The 25,163-nt window shown below is 51.1% G+C and overlaps 1 long non-coding RNA gene across 2 annotated transcripts; it reads left to right on the forward strand.

The window, feature by feature from the left end:
- The first annotated feature begins 1,372 nt into the window (after nt 1-1,372).
- Nucleotides 1,373-3,879, forward strand: LOC123581681. Of its 2 annotated transcripts, XR_006703927.1 has the most exons (3): nt 1,373-2,674; nt 2,831-3,135; nt 3,212-3,879. It is a non-coding gene; the product is annotated as an uncharacterized LOC123581681 (long non-coding RNA). The 2 variants fall into 2 exon arrangements; XR_006703928.1 differs by having other exon boundaries at nt 1,373-3,135.
- The last annotated feature ends 21,284 nt before the right edge of the window (nt 3,880-25,163 follow it).

Raw genomic sequence — 25,163 nt, forward strand, 5'->3', positions numbered from 1 at the left:
AGCTGCCGGAATGTGTCCTGAAGCGGCTGCACCGTCCGTGTTCCCGCCAGCCCTATGTGACTGTCCAATTGTCCTGCGCCCTCGACAACTTGTTATTTTCCCTGTTTTGAGTAACAGCTATCCCGGGGGGGGGCGAGCCGTGGTTTCTCACCGTGGGTTGGTTCACATTTCTCTGCTGGCTGGTGACGGTGACGATCCCTTCGGGTGCTCATCGGCCATTTGCCAGGCTTCCTTGGTCAGATTTCTTTTTTTAAAGTCCTGGAAACTTGCACGAAAAGGCCCTTCACAGACGCGCCGTGGTGAGGTTTCCCGACGGCGAGCCGATGAAGAGCTGGCTCCTCCTTTGTGCGTGGCTCCGCGGCGGCCGCTGGCAGGCTGCCGTCCCCACGTGGGGCTCCATCTGGCAGCTGGAGCGGGTGGTGCGACAGCCGGGACGCTTCACCGTCCTTTAATGTGAGAGAAGGCAGCGGTGGGCTTGGCCATGCGTGTCCCTCCAGCCTGGGCGCATAGCGGTCGTTCTCACACGCGGCGGCCCTCGCTCATAGGCCAGCACGGTAGCTGGGGTTCTCGCTGGTTTTGCGCAGGAGGAAACCGAAGCCGGTCCGAGATTGCTCCGAACCAGTGGTGGGCCCGGGGCCTGACCTCGGGCCTCCGCTCTGTCACGGCGTGTGTCCGGAGGCCCCGTAAGAGCAGGATTCAGAGAGCACGAGGTTCTGCCGTGACACCCGGCCTTCTTGTCCTTTTCCTTTCTGCGAGTCTGTTCGTCACAGTAGAGCACACACAACAGAACTCCCCGCTCTACCCATTTTTGGACGCACAGTTTGGCGGAGCGAGCACGTTCACACTGCTGTGCAGCCGACATCACTGGCTTCCGCCTGACCCTTCGTGCTGCAGAACTGAAGCTTGGTCCCCACCAAACGTGACCCCCCCCCCCGGAGCCCCTCCCCCAGCCCCGGCCACCACCATCTACTTTGTGCCTCGATGAATCTGACTGCTCTGGGTACCTCCTGTGGGGAGAATTATACCGCATTTGTCTTCTTGCGAAAGGTTTGTCTCCCTTACTATGCTGTCTGGAAGGTTCATCCACATTGGAGCAGGTGTCAGAATTTCCTTCCTTTTTAAGGCTGAGTCCATCGTACGGACGGGCCACATTTCCTTTATTCCTTTACTTCCACAACGGACACTTGGGTTGCCTCTAGTTTCACTATTTAAAAAAAATTTTTTTTAACGCTTACTTATTTTTGAGAGAGAGACAGAGGGTGAGCGGGGGAGGGGCAGAGAGAGGGAGACACAGAATCGGAAGCAGGCTCCGGGCTCTGAGCTGTCGGCACAGAGCCTGACGTGGGGCTCAAACTCACAGACCTCGAGATCATGACCTGAGCTGAAGTCGGCCGCTTAACCGACTGAGCCACCCAGGCGCCCCTCGCTATTGTTAATAATGCCGGCGTGAACGCTGGTGTGCCAATGTCTCTTCAAGACCCTGCCTTCAGTTCTTGGAAGCAAGCATCCACTTGCTGCGTGGATGGTGGCGTCTCTGTGTTTATTTTCTCCAGGAACTTCCATACTTTTCCACAGAGGCTGCACCACCCTATGTGCCCACCTGCAGTGCACAGGGGAAATAGACCTGGCATCCTTTTTAAGAGTGGAATTAAGGAGGTCTAAATTTCCAGTTACAAAATCAAGAAGTCATGGGGATTAAAAAAAAAAAAAAAACAGCATAGGAAACACAGGCAGTAATATTGTGATAATGTCGTGTAATGACGGATGGCAGCCAGGCTCACCATGCGGGATGCTGGGGATTGTGTGCAGTTGTGCGATCCCCGTACGTCCGCCTGAAACTAATATGACCCTGTGCGTCCACTCTGCGAAAGCCACCGCACCAGAGTGGAGACAGGCCACATCCCGGGAGTTCAGGTGGCAGGATCCCGAGCCTGACGTCAGCCAGGAGCTCGGGGGCTCCCTGCCGTTGGTCGATCCCTGTGTGCCTGGCGTGGCCTGGCAGGGTCGTGCAGAATTCTATGCCCAGACACCTCTGATCTGGTCACCGTGTAGAGCACAGTTTAGTCCGCACGTGGCCGATCCTGTAGACGCCTGCCCTGTGTCTGCCTCCCCCTTTTTGCATCCTAACACCGCTGCGCTTTTGTTCACACTTAGGGCCAGAGATATGTTTACTGGCCCTGGGTGCTGGGGGAGGCGCTGGGGGGGCAGGGAGGACAAAGGGCCCCCAGGTGCGGAGGGTGGATGAGTGCGGCCGAAACTAGAATCGCAGAGTCTGCTCTGGACACTCGTTCGCCGCCCAGGACGGGGAGCCGGCAGCCCAGGGCAGAGCGAGTGCGTCCCCGCTTCCTGGGAAGGAGGCCAGTTAGAGCCGCCCCGCGGGGCCGGGGCCCGACGCCCCTCGCCAAGGACGCTGTGTTATCTGTGCATTTGGAAGGAAAGGAGGGTTAAAATACCTCTTTGTCTGCTGAGGACCGGGTCCGTCGTGACTCATTTCTCCTTCCTTCCGTTTAGTAAGAGAGACGGGCCCTGTGCCAGCCAGTACGTTCCCAGGCCAGGCAGGTGCAGAACTCCCTGAGACGCTGCGACACGCTGGATTGCTCGTTTAATTTAAGGCTTAAACAGCTCCAAGAAATACGTAGAAGCCTATGCATCACCGCGGAGGACTTGATCGGAGGTGGGTGTCGCGGGGCCTGCTGGCTGACACCCGCAGCAAGCTGGAGTCATTCTGGGGGACCACACGAGGCTGTGCGTGCCCTTGACACCGTGTGCAGAGAGGGCGCGGCTTAAAGAGGCGGGTGTCCAATTGTCATTTGACTGTTTTTCTCTCTAGTTTCCACTTTACTGGTTTAACGAGTCCCCACGATACTCGGCTCCAACCCGGGCGCACATTTTGGATTGCTGACGAGGCTCAGGACATGCGTGTGCCCCAGCGTTTCACACCGACAGGCAGAGACACACGGGGTGGTCCTTCTCACGGGCCCTCCACCTCCTGCACCCGCCTGGGGCCTGCGGGCCCGGCAGCCCCGGGTGCCCTGCGCGCGCCCTGCTGCCTCCCTGGGACCCCTGCGGCCACCTGCCAGCAGCCGACTTGCTGAGCTAGGATTTCCCGTGTTGGAAACAGGAAAACTAAAAAATGTAAGCGGCGGGGGGCGGGGGGAAGAAGGGGGTTGCATTTATCGTCAAGATTTCTGAGTGAAGGCGTTTCCCCCAGAATCTCTGGTTACGCAGAGACCCGCTGAGCAGATCAGTGCGCCCTGAGCAGGCCCCTCAAGTGCAACCCAGCTCTGACCTTCCGCAGAGACCCCCTTCTTCCCATTATTGATTCTTTAATGGCATCTAATGATGATGTAAGGAGGCTGCCGGCCGGGCCCTTCAGTGCCATCGATCACTTGTTAAGGATCAGAGAGGCACGCCCATCTGCGTACCCCCGACCCGACATCCCCGGAGGATCCTGCGCTGCCCCGGGACCCCTCCACCCGGTCCTTCCGGCCCTGCCCCCTCCGCCCGCCCCCCCCCCCAGTCTTCCTGGCCCTGCCCCCTCTGCCTGGGATCCCCCCAGTCCCTCTGGCCCTGCCCCCTCTGCCCGGGCCCCCTAGTCCTTCTGTCCCCGCTCCCTCTGTCCTGGGGATCCCCTGGCCCTGCTCCCTCGGCCCGCTCCCCCCCGCCCCCCAGTCCCTCCGGCCCTCCCTCCCTCACATGCTGTGTCTCTCTTGTGTCCTGCTGGCAGGCCTGCCGTCCCAGCTCTCCGTACCTGAAGCACACGTCTCACCCCCCCCCATCTGTCTAAATCCTACCTGTACTCTCAAGACACATCTCAAATATCATTTCAAATGTCAAATAACAGAGTGATCTTTAAAAAATATAAATCAGATCATGTCATTCTCGTGTTTAAAATCTTTAATGGTTCCGACTGCCCTTTCCACACAGCCGGAGGGCACCCTGCACCAGGCCCACAGCCCCCGTTTGGGTGCCCAGTGTGCTGGCTGCCTTCAGCCCCCAGGCCAGGCCTGGCTCGTACAGACCGGGGGGCTGGACCCTTGGTGCCCTTCGCCAGGAACGTCTTCCCGGCTTCCGCCTGGCCTGTGTCGCAGCCGGGTCCTTGTCCAAGTACATGGAACCTGGGGGACCCCGGCCCTGAGTGCCCACGCAGGGTAGCTGCTGCGGCGTGCACGCAGCGGCCCCAGTCCCCACCTGTGGAGGTGACGTGTGGCCCCAGGGGCCTCACAGAGGCAATGGATGGTGCAGGCGGTGAGAGCGGAGGTGAGGCGGCTGCCCCCAAGGGAATCATGTGTTCCGGAAAGTGGGAGGGGGCAGGTGGTTCAGAGAGGCCATGGGAAGGGCTCACCCTGCCTTGCTGCCTTGCAGGATGTGACAGGGGAGGGGCCGCCCTTGTCCCTGGCAGGCTCCCAGGAGCTGGGAGCGGCCCTCGGCCCTGCAACCCTCTGGCAGGGGACGGTGGTCCCAGGGCAGCAGCTGGCCCACAGTGGGGCTGAGCCTGGGGCCTCCTCACCTTTCTGACCCATTCACTCCAAGGTGACACATTCTGGGGTTAAGCTGCTCCATTTGTGGTAATTGATTAGGGCAGCGACAGAAAACCAGGAGGGACCTGTTCGTCCCTGACCACGCCACGCAATTCTGTTTTCTCTGAGGCTCTTGCCCTCTGAAGTGCATTCTGTCCTGTCCCTTGTCTGTCTCCAGAGCCTACACCCCCAGCTGACCTATGAACTTGGCAGGCATTCCCCCCCACTCACCCTGTGGGCACAGGTGGGCGGGGGGGGGGGGTGAGTAGCAGGGGTGGAGGGCAGCAGGGGTGGAGGGGGAGGAGGGCTGGGGGGGAGCAGGTGCAGGGGAGGGGAGGCCTGGGGGGGAGGCAGCAGGTGCACGGGGATGGGGGGGAAGCATCAGGTGTGGGGGGGCTGGGAGACAGCAGGTGCGGGGGCCAGGGGTGGAAGCAGCAGGTGTGGGGGGAGCAGAGGCGTGGTGGGGAGCAGCAGGTGCAGGGGGAGGGGGGGCTGGGGGGAGCAGCAGGTGCAGGGGGGAGGGGGGCGGGGGGAGCAACAGGTTTGGGGGGGAGGGGGGCTGGGGGGAGAAGGTGCAGGGGGAGGGGGCGGCAGGGAGCAGAAGGTATGGGGCAGGGGGGCTGGGGGGAGCAGCAGGTGCGGGGGGGCTGGAGGGGAAGCAGGTGGGGGGGCTGGGGGGGAAGCAGAAGGTGCAGGGGACAAGGGGGCAGGGGGAGCAGCAGGCGTGGGGGGAGGGGGCAGGGGGGAGCAGCAGGTGCAGGGGGAGGGGGGCTGGGGGAGCAGCAGGTGTGGGGGGTGGGGGGCTGGGGGGTAGCAGCAGGTGGGGGGAGGGGGGCTGGGGGGGAGCAGAAGGTACAGGGGGAGGGGGCGGGGGGGAGCAGAAGGTACAGGGGGAGGGGGGCTGGGGGGTAGCAGGTGCGGGGGGTGGGGGGCTGGGGGAGCAGCAGGTGCGGGGGGGCTGGAGGGGAAGCAGGTTGGGGGGCTGGGGGGGAAGCAGAAGGTGCAGGGGACAAGGGGGCAGGGGGAGCAGCAGGTGTGGGGGGAGGGGGTCGGGGGGATCTGCAGGTGCTGCGGAGGAGCACACACTGATTTCACAGTATTTTCTCTTTGTAATAAAAGTGATTTGCTCAGGAATAAATGTGTGTGGTTTGTAAAACCTCTTTAGGCCATCCCGAATAAATGAAATCACAAAAGCATCTGTGGTTTTGTCGTTGATCCTTTCAGAGATGCCACCCCTCGTCCAGGGGCCACTCTGTGAGCTGCCCCGTGGACAGGGAGGGGGACTGGACTCTGCAGCCTGGCCCGTCCCTGCGTGCCCACGGGCCAGCCCTTTCACCCCTGGCGGGCAGGTGCCCCGCTGACCGCTGTGCCCAGGACACCTCATCCCGTGCTCATCTCGTGCAGGCGCCGGTCCCGGGGTCCCGACTGGGTCTTGGTCGTCTGATCTCTTTCCTTCCTCCCTGGGGACCAGTACCTGCCGGCCGGGCAGGCTGCGGGCAGCCGGATGCGGCTCCAGCAGGGGGACGCGGCCTCTCCGGACCGGGGGCTGCGGGCCTGCTGGGGCGGCGGCATGGCCGGGGCATGTGGCCGCCTCCTGGGAGCCCTCCCCGGCCCCCCAGGCCCGCGGGCCTCGCCCACGTTTCTCCGCAGCCCCCTGGGTTCTCTCTTCCTGCCGTCTGAGCCGCCGCGGGATCATCTCAGGGACGGAGCGATGTCTGCTCTCTGGATGGTCTCCACGGGACTGGAGCAAGCAGATGGGTTGGGATTTAGGAGAGACAGTTCGATGCCGTGTGCCGAACAGAGCGCTATTTCTTCCTGGGAAATGCTTCCTGTCAGGTAAACACCAGCAAATCAAAAACCAATTCTGCAGGGGGATGATTTTTGCCTTCCAAAAGATGAAATTACAAAAGCTAAGAAACAATGTGCGCTCTGAGGAGAAACCCAAATAAAATGACTCTGCACGCTGTGTATATTTTATGTGTGTTCTGCATCGCGTGAGCGTACATGCGAAGGTAATTACGGGCACGGTGGCAGGTGTCAGGCCCAAAAGCGCCCATTTTGCTTTTGCTGACGTCTCAGCGTCTGCCACGAAGCTCCACGGAGAACAGCAGCTGTCCGCGAGCCTCTGTCTGGGGCTGGGGTCTCCTCGAGTCCGCACACGCGGGTGGCAGGGCGTTTGAACCCGTGTCTAAGGCCTTACGGCCCGAAGGCTTTCCACCCGGTGAGGACGGGTTAAGGATGCCGGCTTTCTTTTGAGCGGAGCCCTGGCGCTGGCCTGACCGCTGCGCGGAGCTCCGGCCCTCACTTATCTTCATCACTGGGGACTCAGCCCGCTTTCCAATAAATCACACCCCGGACAGCAGCCCACGGATGTGGGCCCTTATTTCTTCTCCACCGCTGATAACAACAGACAATTGATTTCCTGTCCAAAGCTGGGTTCTCCAGCGAAATTAAAAGAGTCATGTCTCGAGGCAAATAATATTGTAATCTCGCTCAACCCGCGTCTCCAGCACGACCGAGCGTTTTATGCTTCTGGTTGTCCCGAAACCCGGGAGAGCCCTTCAGCTCCCCTCTGCCTGTTTGTACGTCCCTGCTCCTGTAATTCAGGGGTGAGCCTCTCGAGCCCTGTGCACAACCCGCACACCCTCCCTCGCCCACCTGCACAACCTTTCTCGGACCGCACGCCCTCCCTCTCTCCCTGCACAGCCTGCCCTCTGATCTGCATGCCCTCCCTCGCTCACCTGTACACTCTCTCCCTGACCTCACGCCCTCCCTGTCTGACCTGCAAACCCCGCTCACCTGTGCAACACCCCCCCCCAAAACGGCCTCTCCAACCCGCATGCCCTCCTCACTCAGGAGAGTCAGCAGGAGCACTGCGTGGGGGCACTGGTGGATTTTACAGGTGAAGAGGTTCAATAAATACACGGAATTTGGCCAAGCCTGGACCTTCGGATGCCGGCGAAAGAGGAAGAAAGGAAGTTGGCCTTCTTGTCCCAGCCCTTTGATCCCAGGACGCACGCCCGTCTTCCCTCTGTCCCACCGCCCCCTGGGGTGCACCCTGTACACCTCTGTTTGGCCTCGGGACAGCGCCCGGCCCGCCTGGTCCCACCCGGTGGCCGGAGTGAAGGCGTCCGTCATCCACGAGGGCTGCCTCCACTCCCACGGTCCCGGGACCTCCCACGGACACAGGCCCCGATGGAGACGGAGAGGCCCCCCTGATGGGTCCGGCAGGGGTGCGGGAGGGCGGTGTGTCTGGGCGGGGCTGGGGGCGCCGGGGGGGGGGGGGGCTCTGGAGCGTGGGCTTCCTCCCGCCAACCCCCCGGACCGCGTGCTCGGCCTGCCTTCCAGCACGTGTGTCTTCGGGACCGTTGTGATCAGATAGCGCCCGGGAGCCTCTGTCGCGGGCTCAGCTGCTTGTACGCTCATGTCTCCGGGCGCCCTGGCGGGGAAACGCAGGGGGGAGGCGCGGAAGGGTGGGGGCTGGGCGCGGGGGAGGAGGCACCGGAAGCACACCGTTCCCACTCGCGCGTTTTGCGAGGGACGGACCGTTGACAGTCGCTACGGTCTAGTGACTTTTAAAGACTCCTGCGAGTCCTGCCCAAGGGCGAGTCCCGCCGCGCGGTCCGGGGCCCGACGGTGTCCACACGGCGCGCTCTCGGTCGCTCGCGTGTCTGCGTGACTCGGGGGTCAGCCTCTCGCGAGAGAAACCACAGAGGCGCTAGGTGGGGTGGCGGCGGCGGGCCGACCCCTCGCAGGGACCGCGCTCGGGCGGAGCCGGCCGCCTTCTTGTGGCGGTTCTTCCCGAGCCACGCGGTGTCGGGCGTGCCGTTTGTGCTCGGGCGGGTGCTCCGCGTGGACGGAGGCGTGGGCTTCGCCGTCGGTGCGGATTTTGTAGCCGCGATGAGGACACGCTGTTCCTTCGAAAATGTTTCGTAATGTGAAAAAAACAAAATGACGTTTATTGGAGACATTTTGTTTTCTGAAGGTGCCTGTAAAGACCGAGAGTGTCCGAATTCCTGATCTGCTGCCGGACGCGACGGTCGCCTCGACCTGCTTGTGTTCCCGGTGGCTGAGCTCCGCTGCCGGGTCCGGGCCGTGAGAATTGCTGCCTCTCCTGGTTCCCAGAGCTTTGAGTGTCTCATCCTACAGCTTCTGTCCCACTCTTCCTCCCTCCCCCCTGTCTCTCTCTCACCCCATCTCCCTCCCCCCTCTCTGTCTCCCTCCCCTGTCTCTCCCCTCCGTCTGTCTCCCCCTCCCCCCTCTCTCCCCCTCCCCCCTCTCTCCCCTCCGTCTGTCTCTCCCCCCTTTCTCTCCCTCCCCTCTCTGTCTCTTTCAACGCCCCCCCCCCCCGCCGTCTCCCTCCCCTCCCTCTGTCTCTCTCCCCCCTTCTGTCTCCCTCCCCTCTCTGTCTCGCTCTCCCCTCCCTCTATCTCCCTCTCTGCCCTCTGTCTCTCTTTCCACCCCCACCCCCCATCTCTGCCAGGTTAGAAACACTTTACTGCCCCGTGACCACAGATCTGTCTACACTTTGCACCATCACTTGGTGACTGTATTTTGCAGCTTAACTTTGTGTCGCCTCCACCCCTTAAATGGGCGTGTGGTGTGAACCTGTGCCTCATTCACAGTCCCCCCAGTTACCTGACTTCCCTCACCTTTTCTTTCTTTTACCTGATAAATTCTCACGTGGAGCTTACGTCCTCCGGGAGGGGCTCTAAATACATTACCTTATTTAACCCTCACAAAACACCTGTTAGGTAGGTACTATTATCCTCATTTTACTGATGAAATTAAAGCCAAGACGAGTTAAGGGTCTTGTGCCGAGTCGCACGGCTGCCCGGGGGGAGCGGGATCGGGGCTGGGGGCCCAGGCAGCGCTGGGCTCGTGACCTCTGCGGGCTGCTCCCCCAGTCTGCGTGCCACCACGTGGCCTGTGCTAACTGCTCACACCTTTTTGGGCAATTTCTGGGTCTCTGTCCATTCTAGCAGCTTTATTTCAACATGAAGTGTCCTCTGTGCATCCAAATTGTTATTCTGTGAAAAGATTTCCTTGTCTTTTCTTGCTTTTCATTACGGTACGTAAATAATTCTACTGCAATTTTGCATGATTTGCACTAACTTTACACGTCGGTTTGGTGAGAGCGCACCTCTTCCTAGTGTCGATCTTCCGATACGGAACATGCTGCCTTCATTCATGGGTTCAGACCTGTTCTTACAGCACCCCCTTGGCCTAGTCGTTGGAGGCTGGCATAGGTTTTGTAAGGTTAACTTCTGCATATTCAATTTTACTGTTCTGAATAGGATTCCTTTTTCACGGGGGCTCTGTTAACACTGGCATGTAGGAAAAGTATTGCGTTTTAGGTTTGTGTTAATGGAATTTTATAAATTTGTGTATTTTCAGATTCTTTTTTCTTTTGGGTAGGCGTGTTTGAATTGTGTCACCTTGCCCCTCCCTTCCTGCTAGATAGATCCCTAGCCCTTTTTCTTATTTTGCTGTGGGGGTCGGGGAGTGCCACCCCTGACGTACTGCTGGCTATTTATTCCCTATCAGCTTGTGGTTTGAGTGGATATTTTTCTGAAGTTTATTTATTTATTTTGAGACAGAGAGAGAGAGAGAGAGACAGAGGGAGGGAGAGAAACCCAACAAGGCTCCATGCTGTCAGCACCAAGCCCGACTTGGGCTCAAACTCACACACTGTGAGATCAAGACCTGAGCTGAAACCAAGAGTCGGATGCGTAACCAACTGAGCCGCCCCGGGCGCCCCTTGAGTAGATCTTTTTAATCATGTTTAATCAGTCTTGTTTATTAAGGTTTTGCAAATGTCTTTCCAGCGTTTATCCACGTGCATGTAGGGCTCTCCTCTGTTGGTTTCCGCTGGCGGTGAGTAGACACAACGTTTGCCGTGTTGCAGACTCCTGCCTGGGTTTCGGCGTGCGTGCACGTGCCCGGTCTCTAATGCGCCTCCACGGCACTCATGTGTCATTTCTGCATCTGTATTCATAAAGGACACCTGCCCAGAGCTTCCTTTCCAACCTGTCCTTGCTCGGGTCTCCAGGATATGCGTGTTCTGTGAAATGAATTCCTGGGATGTGGCTTCGTGTGCTCTCTGGGAACGTTTATCTGGTATGGGAGTGATGTGCTCCATGACCATCTGGAAGCCTGGCCTGTGAACTCTCTGGGCCTGGGACCCTGTGGGAGACAATTCTTGAATAACATTTTCAATGTCATACACAGCTTTTTGTCTATCGCTTGTTGATTCAATTATGGGACCGGTTTTCCTAGCGAAGAGAAAAGCATATATTGCCTAAATATCAGCATCAAGAATGAAATGTATTCATTGATCTTCCCTAGATAAATCGAGGAAACTGGCACATTTATATTCTTTTACCTCTCCGTCCGTCTTCTGCGTGTTTTCTCCTTACGTGGTCGCTAGGCTGATACTTGTGTATATTCAGTGCTCTCTCGGTCAAGAATTACACATGACAGGTGCATCTAATTTGAACAGTTATTCAAATTTGTGTGATGATGTGGTTTTAATCCTGCTTGCCCGTCTTTTATGCCATGACTTCCGATTTTTGAGGGACTTTTCCTCTGTTTCTTTGCTGATGACCTAGACTTCATTCCTGGGTAAATGCGAGTGGCTGTGGCTTCTGAAGCCTTAGCTAGGGATCGAATTGGGGTCACAAGTGTCCTTTTAAGCTGATGCCTCTGCCTCATTGTTCTCTAGCATTTGTGGTTGCGAAAGGAAAGGTGAGGCCTGATAAGACCTGACCGATCCTTATTTGTAAAAGAAACGTGTTTTTCCTGCTGGCTCTTTAAAGGAGCTTCATCCACAAAATTAAAAACAATTGCCCGGTTTGACTCAGGTGTTGGAATCTTACCGTCAATTTTAACTGGTACACTCGGTGTCTACTGAGTGGCCCGATTGTCTGCTCAAGGACACTTTCTTCCGGTGTGGCTTCCCCGTGGCGCTTCTGTGTTGTGATCTCTACCGCGTGGGTCCTGTGTGTGTGTCCGCCCTCACTGCCCTTGCTGCTTTGCCCTGCGCCCCTGCATCATGGGCTGGCCTCCCAAGCCTTTGTCCCATGGCATCTGCAGAGTAGATGGTTTGGTTTTTCTGCAGAGTAATTTGTGTCTGGTCCTACTTCTGGACTCATTTTTTAAGTATTTTTGATGCGTTAGTCACTGCTGTAAATGATTGCCTTAACTAAGCCTGCTCCTGTCCTCTATCAGTTTGGTATCTTATTAGCTCATATTTCAGTTACTATTTTCTAGAGCCCGTGCCTTCTTTTTTTTTTAATTTTATTTTTTATTTTTTAAAATTTACATCCAAATTAGTTAGCATATAGTGCAGCAATGATTTCAGGAGTAGATTCCTTAGTGCCCCTGACCCATTTAGCCCATCCCCCTTCCCACAACCCCGCCAGCAACCCTCAGTTTGTTCTCCATATTTATGAGTCTCTTCTGTTTTGTCCCGCTCCCTGTTTTTATATTATTTTTGTTTCCCTTCCCTTATGTTCATCTGTTCTGTGTCTTCAAGTTCTCATATGAGTGAAGTCAGATGATATTTGTCTTTCTCTAACTGATTCATTTCACTTAGCATAATACCCTCCAGTTCCATCCACATACTTGCAAATGGCAAGAATTTCATTCTTTTTGATTGCCGAGTAATACTCCCTTGTATCTATAGACCACATCTTCCTTATCCATGCATCCATCGAGGGACATTTGGGCTCTTTCCATACTTTGGCTATTGTCGATAGTGCTGCTATAATCATGGGTGTGCGTGTGTCCCTTCAAAACAGCACACCTGTATCCCTTGGGTAAATGCCTAGTAGTGCAATTGCTGGGTCGCAGGGTAGTTCTATTTTTATTTTTTTGAGGAACCTCCATACCGTTTTCCAGAGTGGCTGCACCAGCTTGCGTTCCCACCAACAATGCAAAAGAGATCCTCTCTCTCCGCATCCTCGCCAACATCTGTTGTTGTCTGAATTGTTAATGTTAGCCATTCTGACAGGTGTGAGGTAAGGTGTGGTTTTGATTTGTGTTTCCCTGATGATGAGTGATGTGGAGCATTTTTTCATATGTCAGTTGGCCATCTGGATGTCTTCCCTGGATGTCTTCATGTCTTTTGCCCATTTCCTCACTGAATTATTTGTTTTTTGGGTGTTGAGTTTGAGAAGTTCTTCATGGATTTTGGATACTAACCCTTTATCTGATATGTCCTTTGCAAATATCTTCTCCCATTCTGTCGGTTGCCTTTTAGTTTTGCCGATTGTTTCCTTCACTGTGCAGAAGCTTTTTATTTTGATGAGGTCCCAGTAGTTCATTTTTGCTTTTGTTTCCCTTGCCTCCAGAGACGTGTTGAGTAAGAAGTTGCCGTGGCCAAGGTTAAAGAGGTTTTTACCTGCTTTCTCCTGAAGGATTTTGATGGTTTCCTGTCTTACATGGAGGTCTTTCATCCATTTTGAGTTTATTTTTGTGGATGGTGTAAGAAAGCGGTCCGATTCGTTCTTCTGCATGTCGCTGTCCAGTTTTCCCAGCACCACTTGCTGAAGAGACTGTCTTTATTCCACGGGATATTCTTTCCTGCTTTCTCAAAGATTAGTTGGCCATACGTTTGTGGGTCCATTTCTGGGTTCTCTATTCTGTTCCCTTGATCTGAGTGTCTGTTCTTGTGCCAGTACCATACTGTCTTGATGATGACAGCTTTGTAGTATAGCTTGAAGTCTGGGATTGTGATGCCTCCTGCTTTGGTTTTCTTTTTCAAGATCGCTTTGGCTTTTCAGGGTCTTTTCTGGTTCCATACAAATTTTAGGATTATTTGTTCTAGCTCTGTGAAGAATGCTGGTGTTATTTTGATAGGGATTGAATTGAATATGTAGATTGCTTTGGGTAGTATCGACATTGTAATTATTCTTCCTATCCAGGAGCATGGAAATTTTTTCCATTTTTTGGTGTCTTCAATTTCTTTCATAAGCTTTCTATAGTTTTCAGTGTATAGATTTTTCACCTCTTTGGTTAGATTTATTCATAGGTATTTTATGGGTTTTGTGCAACTGTAAATGGGATTGATTCCTTGATTTCTCTTTCTGTCACTTCATTGTTGGTTTATAAGAATGCGACCGATTTCTGTGCATTGATTTTTTATCCTGCAACTTTGCTGAATTCAGGAATCAATTCTAGCAGTTTTTTGGTGGAATCTTTTGGGTTTTTCATATAGAATATCTTGTCATCTGCGAAGAGTGAAAGTTTGACCTCCTCCTGGCCGATTTGGATGCCTTTTATTTCTTTGTGTTGTCTGATTGCAGAGGCTAAGACTTCCAATACTATGTTGAATAATAGTGGTGAGAGTGGACATCCCTGTGTTGTTCCTGACCTTAGAGGGAAAGCTCTCAGTTTTTCCCCACTGAGGATGATATTAGTGTTGGGTCGTTCATATATGGCTTTTATGATCTCGAGGTATGCTCCTTCTATCCCTACTTCCTTGAGGGTTTTTATCAAGAAAGGATGCTGTATTTTGTCAAATGCTTTCTCTGCATCTATTGAGAGGATCATATGGTTCTTGTCCTTTCTTTTATTGATGTGATGAATCATGTTAATTGTTTTGCGGATATTGAACCAGCCCTGCATCCCAGGTATAAATCCAGCTTGGTTGTGGTGAATAATTTTTTTAATGTATTGTTGGAGCCAGTTGGTTAATATCTTGTTGAGGATTTTTACATCCATGTTCATCAGGGAAATTGGTCTATAGTTCTTTTTAGTGGGGTCTCTGTCTGGTTTTGGAATCAAGGTAATTCAGACTTCATAGAAAGAGTTTGGAAGTTTTCTTTCCATTTCTATTTTTTGGAACAGTTTCAAGAGAATAGGTGTTAACTCTTTCTTAAATGTTGGGTAGAATTCCCCTGGAAAGCCATCTGGCCCTGGACTCTTGTTTTTTGGCAGATTTTTGATTACTAATTTGATTTCCTTGCTGGTTATGGGTCTGTTCAAATTTTTTATTTCTTCCTATTTCAGTGTTGGTAGTGTATGTTTCTAGGAATTTGTCCATTTCTTCCAGATTACCCATTTTATTGGCATATAATTGCTCACAATATTCTATTATTATTGTTTTTATTTCTGCTGTGTTGGTTGTGATCTCTCCTCTTTCAGTCTTGATTTTATTTATTTGGGTCCTTCCCTTTTTCTTTTTGGTCAGACTGGCTAGTGGTTTATCAATTTTGTTAGTTCTTTCAAAGAATCAGCTTCTGGTTTCATTGATCTGTTCTACTGTTGTTTTGGTTTCGATAGCATTAATTTCTGCTCTCATCTTTGTTATTCCTGTATTCTTCTGGTTTTGGGTTTTATTTGCTGTTTTTTTTCCAGCTCTTTTTTTTTTTTTATTTTTTTTCAACGTTTTTTTTATTTTATTTTTGGGACAGAGAGAGACAGAGCATGAACGGGGGAGGGACAGAGAGAGAGGGAGACACAGAACCGGAAACAGGCTCCAGGCTCTGAGCCATCAGCCCAGAGCCCGACGCGGGGCTCGAACTCACGGACCGCGAGATCGTGACCTGGCTGAAGTCGGACGCATAACCGACTGCGCCACCCAGGCGCCCCTTTTTCCAGCTCTTTAAGGCATAAGGTTAGGTTGTGTATCTGAAATCTTTCTTCCTTCTTTAGGAAGGCCTGGATTGCTATATACTTCCCTCTTATGACCACCTTTGCTGCGTTCCAGAGGTTTTGGGTTGTGGTGTTATCATTTTCATTGACTTCCATATACTTTTTTTTAAATTTTTTTTTTCAACGTTTATTTATTTTTGGGACAGAGAGAGACAGAGCATGAACGGGGGAGGGGCAGAGAGAGAGGGAGACACAGAATCGGAAACAGGCTCCAGGCTCCGAGCCATCAGCCCACAGCCCGACGCGGGGCTCGAACTCACGGACCGCGAGATCGTGACCTGGCTGAAGTCGGACGCTTAACCGACTGCGCCACCCAGGCGCCCCTCCATATACTTTTTAATTTCCTCTTTAACTTCTTGGTTGGCCCATTCATTCTTTAGTAGGATGTTCTTCAGTCTCCCAAGTATTTGTTACCTTTCCAAATTTTTTCTTGTGGTTGATTTTGAGTTTCATAGCATTGTGGCCTGAAAATATGCACGGTATGATCTTGATCTTTTTTTTTTTTTTTTTAGATTTTTTTTAACGTTTATTTATTTTTGAGACAGAGAGAGACAAAGCATGAATGGGGGAGGATCAGAGGGAGGGAGACACAGAATCTGAAACAGGCTCCAGGCTCTGAACTGTCAGCACAGAGCCCGACGCGGGGCTCGAACTCACGGACCGCGAGATCATGACCTGAGCCGAAGTTGGCCGCTTAACCGACTGAGCCACCCAGGCGCCCCGATCTTGATCTTTTTGTACTTACTTAGGGCTGATTTGTGTCCCAGTAAGTGATCTATTCTGGAGAACATTCCATGTGCACTGGAGAAGCATGTATATTCCGCTACTGTAGGATGAAATGTTCTGTATATATGTTAAGTCCATCTGGTCTAGTGTGTCATTCAAAGCCATTGTTTCCTTGTTGATTTTTTGATTTGATGATCTATTCATTGCTGTGAGTGGGGTGTTGAAATCTCCACCTATTATGGTATTCTTATCAATGAGTTTCTTTATGTTTGTGATTAATTGATTTATATATTTGGGTGCTCTCACATTTGGCACATAAATGTTTACAATTGTTAGGTCTTCTTAGTCCATAGACCCCTTCATTATGATATAATGCCCTTCTGCATCTCTTGATACAGTCTTTATTTTAAAGTCTAGATTGTCTGATATAAGTATGGCTACTCCGGCTTTCTTTTGTTGACCATTAGCTTGATAGATGGTTCTCCATCCCCTTATTTTCAATCTGAAGGTGTCTTTAGGTCTAAAGTGGGTCTCTTATAAACAGCATATAAATGGATCTTGTTTTCTTATCCATTCTGTTACTCTATGTCTCTTGATTGGAGCATTGAGTCCATTGATGTTTAGAGTGAGTACTGAAAGATATGAATTTATTGCCATTATGATGCTTGTAGAGTTGGAGTTTCTGGTGGTGTTCTCTGGTCCTTTCGAATCTTTTGTTGCTTTTGGTATATTTTCTCCCTTCAGAAAGTCCCCCTTTAAATTTCTTGCAGGGCTGGTTTAGTGGTCACAAACTTCTTTAATTTTTGTTTGGGAAACTTTTTATCTCTCCTTCTATTTTGAATGACAGCCTTGCTGGGTAAAGAATTCTTGGCTGCATATTTTTGTGATTCAGCACACTGAATATATCCTGCCACTCCTTTCTGGGCTGCCAAGTTTCTGTCCATAGGTCTGCTGGAAACCTGATCTGTCTTTCCTTGTAGGTTAGGGACTTTTTTTCCTCTTGCTACTTTCATGATTCTCTCCTTGCCTGAGTGTTTTGTGAATTTGACTATGATATGCCTTGTTGATTGTCAGTTTTTGTTGAATCTAAAGGGGGTCCTCTGTGCTTCCTGAATTTTGATGTCTGAGTCTTTCCCCAGGTTAGGAAAGTTTTCTGCTGTGATTTGCTCACATAACCCTTCTACCCCTATTTCTCTCTCTTCCTCTTCTGGGACCCCTATGATTCTGATGTTATTCCTTTTTAATGAGTCACTGATTTCTCTAATTCTTAAATTGTGCTCTTTGCCTTAATCTCCCTCTTTTTTTCTGCTTCATTATTCTCTATAAGTTTGTCCTCTATATCGCTGATTCTCTCTTCTGCCTCATCCATCCTTGCTGCCGCGGAATCCATCTGTGATTGCAGCTCTGTTATAGCATTTTTTATTTCATCCGGACTAGTTTTTACTTCTTTTATCTCCACAGAAAGGGATTCTAATCTATTTTCGACTCCAGCTAGTATTCTTATTATCGTGATTCTAAATTCTGGTTCAGACATCTTGCTTGTATCTGTGTTGGTTAAATCCCTGGCTGTCGTTTCTTTGTGCTCTCTCTTTTGGGGTGAATTCCTTCGTTTTGTCATTTTGAAGGGAGAAGAGGAATTAATGAGGTAGAAAAATTTAAAAAATTAAAATTAAAAAAATATTAAAATTAAAAATTAAACACACACACACAAATCAAATAGATGATGCTCGATCCTAGGTGTGTTTTGGTCTGGGTGTTGAACGTGGTTTGACAGATTAGAGCAAAAAAAGAGTGGGGGAAAGGAAATACTTTGAGAATTTGAAAAAATGAATACACTGAAGTAGACTAAAATGATGGAAGTAAAATAGAATTTGAAAAAATGTACATAAAAGCAAAAAATATAGTAATAAAAATTAAATAAAAATATTAATAGAAATTGAAAGTAAAAATGAATTTTTCCTTTTTCTGTATTCCAGAAAAAGAAAAGAAATGAAAAAGAGAAAAAAGATAAAAAAAGAAAAGAAAAAAAGAAAATCGTTTGAAAATTTGAAAAAGTGAATACAGTGTAGTAGACTAAAATAAAATGATGGAAGTAAAATAGAATTTGAAAAAAATTACATAAAAGCAAAAAATACAATAAAAAATGAAAGAAAAATATTTTTAATAAAAATCAAAAATAAAAATGAATTTTTTCTCTTTCTGTATTCAAGAAAAAGGAAAGAAGTGTAAAAGAGAAAAATAAAGAAAATTGAATAGATGGACCCGCTAACAGATTGAAGTAGGACTGAAATTACTTCGTTTTCTCTAGAAGTCAGTCTATGTAGTGCCTTATAGTCCATAAACTAAGCCGACTTGTGTTCTTGAAGAGTGAGGTTGGCCCAGTTGGCGGGAGCCCAGTGCAACGGCTCTGCTCTCCACTAGATGGCACTGCTAGCCTCCTGGGGTGGAGTGTTAACGGAGTTCGAAGGTGCGTCTGCGCCTGCGCGGGAGCGGTCAAAATGGCGTCACCAGCTAACCCGTCTCTTCTCCCGGATCAGCAATCGCGCACCCGTCCTCCGTCTTCAGCTCTCGTCCACTCCCCGCTTTTTCACTCTCCGTGACCAGGCCCCAGGCCGTACCTCGCTCCCGAGTTTTGCCTCAGACGTGGCTGTTTTCCCCAGCCCCTTATTCCCGAAGGACTGAGGCCTTGACCTGCTCTGCCCCTCCGCGGGAGGGTCTCACGGAGCAACGGCCGAATGTCGGCTGCAGCCAGGAACGCCCGCTGGACCCTGCTGCTGCCGGTGCCCCGAGACTGCCGCCCGAGGCCAGCCCGCCCCAGAAAAAGTTGGCGAGACAGTCTAGCAGCAGCGTTTCGGGGATGGTGGAAAATGGCAACACACGTCTGGCCCCAGGCTTCACCCTCAACGACCTTGTTCCAGCACCGGCGAACGTGGCCGCCTTCCGGGGTCTGCCGGGACCAGGTGGCTTCAACGGTCTCCACCAAATGTCCTTCCGGCAGCGGAACCGCCTTTCCCCCGTGTGGCCCGAGCACCTCCCGGACCCCACTCTGTTCCTGGGGATTCGCCCTTCCCACCAGAGCACCGCCAGGTAGGGAGCTGCGGAGGTGCAGCCTTGCGCTCCCCTCGTTTACGGTCTTAATGGGATTGAAACCCTCTCCTTTCTCCTTTAGTCCCTGCGGCCGGTTCCCATTTTCCACTTTCTCTCCAGCTCCTTTTGGGGAGGGGGAGGGGTGCTTTTCCGTATTCTCCCCGCCCCCCTCCCCCAGTCTCCGTCCTCTCTCCGCCCGCAAAAGCACCTCCCTTCCCGCGGCTTCTCCCTCCCCAAGTTCCCTCGTCTGCGCGCGTACCTGCTGAATTCTGTGGTTCCGGTTGTGCAGATGGTTGTGTTCATCCTCCAATCAGTTTTCTAGGTGTGTAGGATGGTTTAGTGTTGGTCTGGCTGTATTTCGTGGCCGTGAGACACACAAAAAGCTTCCATGCTGTTCTGCCATCTTGGCTCCTCCCCCGAGTCCATGCCTTCTTTCATTTAAATAACAGCTTTATTGAGATGTAATTCACATTAAATTCATCATATCATGGTCATTATCATAAAATTCGCTCTTTAGGGTGTACAGCCCAGTGTGCCCCGCTGTATATTCACCGAGTTGCACAACTGTCACTGCAGATTTCAGGACATTGGTGTCACCCCCCAGAGCAACCACGTACCCGCGGCAGCACCGCCACCCCCTGCCCCCAGCCCCCAGCCCCCGGCGACCGCCAGTCGGTGTCTATGGATCCACCTGCTCTGGGCGTTTTGCGTGAACGGAATCGTCCACTCTGTGGTGTATGCGACCGACTTTGTCTTGTCAACGTCCTCACGCTGTGCCCGTCCCCTGTTTGTGCTGACCCATTCTCCGTTGTGTGGACAGCCCACAACTTGTTTATCTGTTCTTCAGTGATGGAGATGCCGTTTTCACTTTCTGGCCGCTGTAAATAATGCTTCGTTTAATGTTTGCGTGCGCTGTGTGTGCTCTGTGGATAAATGTCTACAGTGTTCTTGGGTAGATACCTCCAAGGGGAGATGGCTGGGTTCATGGGAACTTGATGTGTAACATTTTGAGGGACTGCGGAAGTACTTTCCAAAAGGAACGCACCATTTCACATTCCCACCGGTGGTGTGCGAGGGTTCAGTTCCTCCACATCCTCGCCAACCCTTGTTACTGTCCGTCTTTTTAACTTTTAGCCATCCCGGTGGGTGCGAAGTGAAATCTCACAGTGCTTTTGATTTGCATTCCTTTGAGGTCCAATGATGTCGAGCATCTTTTTCTATATTCATTGGCCCTTTGGGTGTCTTTGGAGAAAAGTGTACCCGTTCCTTTGCTCTTTTTTGTTTGTTTGTTTGTTTGTTTGGGTCATTATTTTTTATATTTTTGAGTTGTAACAGTTCTCTCTATACTCTACATACTAGACCTCTGTCAGATCTATGATTTGCAAATACCTTCTCCAATTCTACAGAATATGTTTCCACTGTTTTTGATAGTGATAGTGGCCTCTGAGGCATAAAAGTTTTTAATGAAATCCAACTTACCAATTTTTTAAAATCACACTTTTGGTATCATGTTAAGAAACCATTACCCAATACAAGGTCATAATGACCTATTTCTATGATTTTTACCAGGGAATCTTCTAGTCTGGTCTTATATTTCGACCTGTGACACATTTTGAGTTGAGTTTAGGATATGATGTGAGGTAGGGGTCCACATTCATTTTCTCGTATGCAGATGTCCAGTTGTCCTGCAACTACTGTTTGAAAGGGCTGCTCTCTCCCTGTTCAGTCACATACAGGTTTACATCTGCACTCTCAGTTCTATTCCACTGGTCTGTACGCCTGTTCTCATGCTGTCGTAAGATGTCCTGGTTTGTCTCTAGTAGCAATTTTTATAGTCTCTTTTGTCTGGGGTAAGTATAGCCACTCCGGCCCCCTTGTGGTTATTGTTTGCATATGACTTTTTAATTTTAATGTATCTTGGAGATCTTTATGTACGAAGAGTTTTCATCTATTCTACAGCTATGTAGTATTCCACTTATGGCTGTAACGTAATTTATTTATGTAAATGTCATCCTTGAAATATTGAAATCCCGGCACGGAGTAAGCGTAAGTATGGAGCCTTTGTTTTTCATTCGTTCAGGCACTTTGCAGACTCTCTCAATCGAAAGTTTTGTGCTTTTCTTCAGCTCTAGGAAATGTCAGCCGCTATTTACAAGGGAATCGTTCACTCCATGTCTGTTTTCTCTTATGTACTTCCTGTTGCAAAATACTCTGGGTTGAGTTTTCATGTCCTCACTTCTCTTATTTTCTGTGCCTTTCTCCTTTTGCTTTATGCTTTGAGTTTTTCCTGTCTGTGTCTTCTAGAAAGTCAATGCAGCCTTCAGGTACACAATATTCAGTGTTCTGAGCATCACAGCCACTGAACTTCTTTACTCTGACATTTAAATATTCTCGCCCTGCTGCTTCTCCTTCTTCACAGCGGCCTGCTTTTATTAAAGGGGTGCGATATCACGTCCAATCTCTCTTTCGTTTTCTGAATGATCCTGTTCTTCCCCTTGGGGAAATTGGCTTATCTTGGTTTTCGTCTTTCTTGCTGTTGATTTTCTTCAGATACGTGATGACCTGGTGGTGTGTTTCTCCTTAAAGTGGAGAACAGCTTGAGTGATGCAGGAGCTCTCCTGGGCTTCTCCTCCGCGTTTTAATGTCTGTCACCCTGACAGGCCTTCCCGTGGTGGGGGTGACCCCAGCCTCTATGAAGAAGACGGGGTAAACCCACAGGGAGGCTGTGGGAGGGGGAACGTGTGGTCTGAATGAAGGCCAGATCCCCGTGTGCCCAGGACGCGACTCCTTCCCCCACACCTGGGCCCTCAGGTGTCTGTTAGGAAGGTCTGGCGTTGACTCTGCCGCGGTTTCTGTCTTCGGTGCTGCGGAGCTGGTGGGACGTGGGGTGCACCTTCGAGCCATCTCTCGGGTGGTTGGAGCTGTCCTGCCCCCTGCTCCAGCTCGTCTACCAATGCGGTCCCATTGACTTGGTCTTCTAGGAAGCCACTCAAGTCTGTGAGCGGCTGTGGCTCCAGTGACCATTTCTTAGCTCCAGAGGGGATTCGGGGTCTTTGCTGGATTCTTATTATCATGGGGAAGAATTTGGGGAGTGATTAAGGAAAATGCACCTGCCAGTTTTGCCATCTTGAGAAGAGAATCGGGCGCGGGGGCCAAGGGCTACTGGGAGAGGCAGAGACAAAGAGGCGTTTGGGGAGCAGGGAGTGACTCAGACTTTGATGTCAGCGAAGGCTGTGATGTCAGTGATGTCAGAGTGACTCATTCCACTGAGAGGAGGGAACCAGAGGGCCCTGCAGGGAGGGGTGGGGCGGGTCCAGCACAGATCCTGCCCCTGCCCCGAACCAGAGCATTGCCATCCAGGGATAGCCTGGCTTCTCGTGTCTTTGCTCTCTCTTACCCAACTCCACACTAGGAAGGTTTTTGCCTCGATGAAGCCATTATTCTGCTTAACTGGTAAACTACATTACTGGATGCAGATGGATGTGGGCCCTGACATCTTCCTCTGAAAATATGGCAAGTAAATTAGTTAATTATTGTTTTTGAATTGACATGCTATTCAGGCTTTTGATTTATAACTTAATTGTACTGCTCTAGGTGACTTCCAATTTTTAACCGGATCCATTTGAATAAACTTAGTGTTCTATCTCAGATTAGCCAAAGGAAGATTAAAAAGTAAGCTGGAGAGTTTGGTAGCTTTGTAACAATAGCATAAAATGTGGAATAATGAACTGTAAATGTGTCTAATTACATAAATAATGCATTTGTGTAATTGTCAAGTAAGGGGGTGTGCTAATGAATCAATTATTTTTAATTGTAGGATGCTTGATTGTTTCAGAAATATAATTGATCGTAATCAAGAATCAATTAAATGTTGATAGTAATTATGTTTATCAAGCTTAAATACATGACATCATTACACTGTAACTGCTTCGGGAAGAAGGAAGTGGAAGGAGGTTATCCTAAGTGAAGGAGAAAGAGCTCATATTTATGCCAGCAGCCCGGCAGCGGCGGGACTGCACGGTAATGAGGTAGGAAAGAGAAGCGAGCTCTTCAAGGCTTATCAGTTAAGGCTGCTGAAGGCAAGCTTCTCCAGCTGCGAGCTCATCGCATCCCCGAGCCGGGCGGGTTTCTGCCTGTGGGGAGCGTCTGGATCAGCGGCTTCCGAGATAGCAACCCCAGGTGCGCTGCGGGTGCGGGCTTGGGCAGGCCCTCACCCGGCACTGCTCTCGGGGAAAACCGTCTTGTGATCCGAGGATTACTTAGGCTCTAGGAAGTGTGTGTGGCCCCCACCTGTCTTGGGCGTGCGGCTCTGCTCAAGTTGACTTGAGAGGCTCGACCCTGCGAGATTCACTGCGGGTCGTCTGAGCATTCCAGAAATGACGGTGATTGTATGAGAAGCTGCTGAATTTAATGTGTGTTGGCTGTAAACACGGGCCCGCGAGCCCCTCTGTCTCTGGGACTGTGTCCCATTCCCATTCGTGTCCCTACCGCATGCCACATAGTAGGTGCTTGACAAATGTTAGATGAGTGATAAAAACGTTCCTCGTGATCCGTCAGCTAAGCAGCATATTGGTTGCAGCTGTGCTACCTTTGTTGGCCTACCAGTTGTTGGCTTGCCCACACGCCCTACTCATCCCTCCTTCCTTCCTTCCTTCCCTCCCTCCTTCCCTCCACTGACTCATCCATCCATCCCACCTTCCTTCCTTACATCCATCCTTCCTTCCATCTATCCTACTTTCCTTCCTTCTTTCCTTCCTTCTCTCCTTCCTTCTCTCCTTCCTTCCACCCACCCACTCATCCATCCATCCGTCCCACCTTCCTTCCATCCATCTACCCATCTATCCATCTATCCTACTTTCCTTCCTTCCCTCCTTCCTTCCATCCACCCACTCATCCATCCATCCGTCCCACCTTCCTTCCATCCATCTACCCATCTATCTACCCTTCCTTCCTCCCCTCCTTCCCTTCTTCCTTCCTTCCTTCCCTCCACCTACTCACCATCGATCCCACCTTCCTTCCTTCCATCTACCCATCTATCCATCTATCCTACTTTCCTTCCTTCCCTCCTTCCTTCCATCCACCCACTCATCCATCCATCCGTCCCACCTTCCTTCCATCCATCTACCCATCTATCTACCCTTCCTTCCTTCCCTCCTTCCCTTCTTCCTTCCTTCCTTCCCTCCACCTACTCACCATCGATCCCACCTTCCTTCCTTCCATCTACCCATCTATCCATCTATCCTACTTTCCTTCCTTCCCTCCTTCCTTCCATCCACCCACTCATCCATCCATCCGTCCCACCTTCCTTCCATCCATCTACCCATCTATCTACCCTTCCTTCCTTCCCTCCTTCCCTTCTTCCTTCCTTCCTTCCCTCCACCCACTCACCATCGATCCCACCTTCCTTCCTTCCATTCATCTATCCATCCATCCATCCATCCATCCTACTTTCCTTTCTTTCTTCCCTCCCTCCTTCCTTCCTTCCTTCCTTCCACCCACTCATCTATCCATCCACCCATCCATCCCACCTTCTTTCCTTCCTTCCATCCACCCATCCATCCATCCATCCATCTATCCTTCCTTCCTTCCTTTCTTCCTTCCTTCCCTCCCTCCCTCCTTCCTTCCTTCCACTCACTCATCCATCTATCCATCCATCCATCCATCCATCCATCCCACCTTCCTTCCTTCCCTCCTTCCACCCACCCACCCACCCACTCATCCATCCATCCATCCATCCCACCTTCCTTCCTTCCATCCATCCACCCACCCATCCATCTATCCTACTTACCTTCCTTCCTTCCCTCCTTCCTTCCTTCCCTCCACCCACTCATCCATCTATCCCACCTTCCTTCTTTCCTTCCTTCCTTCCTTCCTCCCTCCCTCCCTGCCTTCCACCCACTCATCCATCCCATCCATCCATCCAGTAAGTACTTTCTGAGCACCTGCTATGTGCCAGGAACATTCCAGAGGCTTAGGACCCATTGTTTCAGAAGGCAGAGTCGTTACCCTACCAGTACCCAGCGAATAAAGGGAAGCAGGTAACTGAATGAGTCATTGTAATAGGGTGTGACATGTGCTATGGGACAGAGGGGCCTCACTTGCCCAAGTTTGCCCAGGTGGTAGGGAGCAGAGCTGGGAACTAAAACCAGGCAGAATGATTGCCAGGCCCAT

This window comes from Leopardus geoffroyi, chromosome A3 (genome assembly GCF_018350155.1).
Source record: "Leopardus geoffroyi isolate Oge1 chromosome A3, O.geoffroyi_Oge1_pat1.0, whole genome shotgun sequence".
Lineage (NCBI taxonomy): Eukaryota > Metazoa > Chordata > Mammalia > Carnivora > Felidae > Leopardus > Leopardus geoffroyi.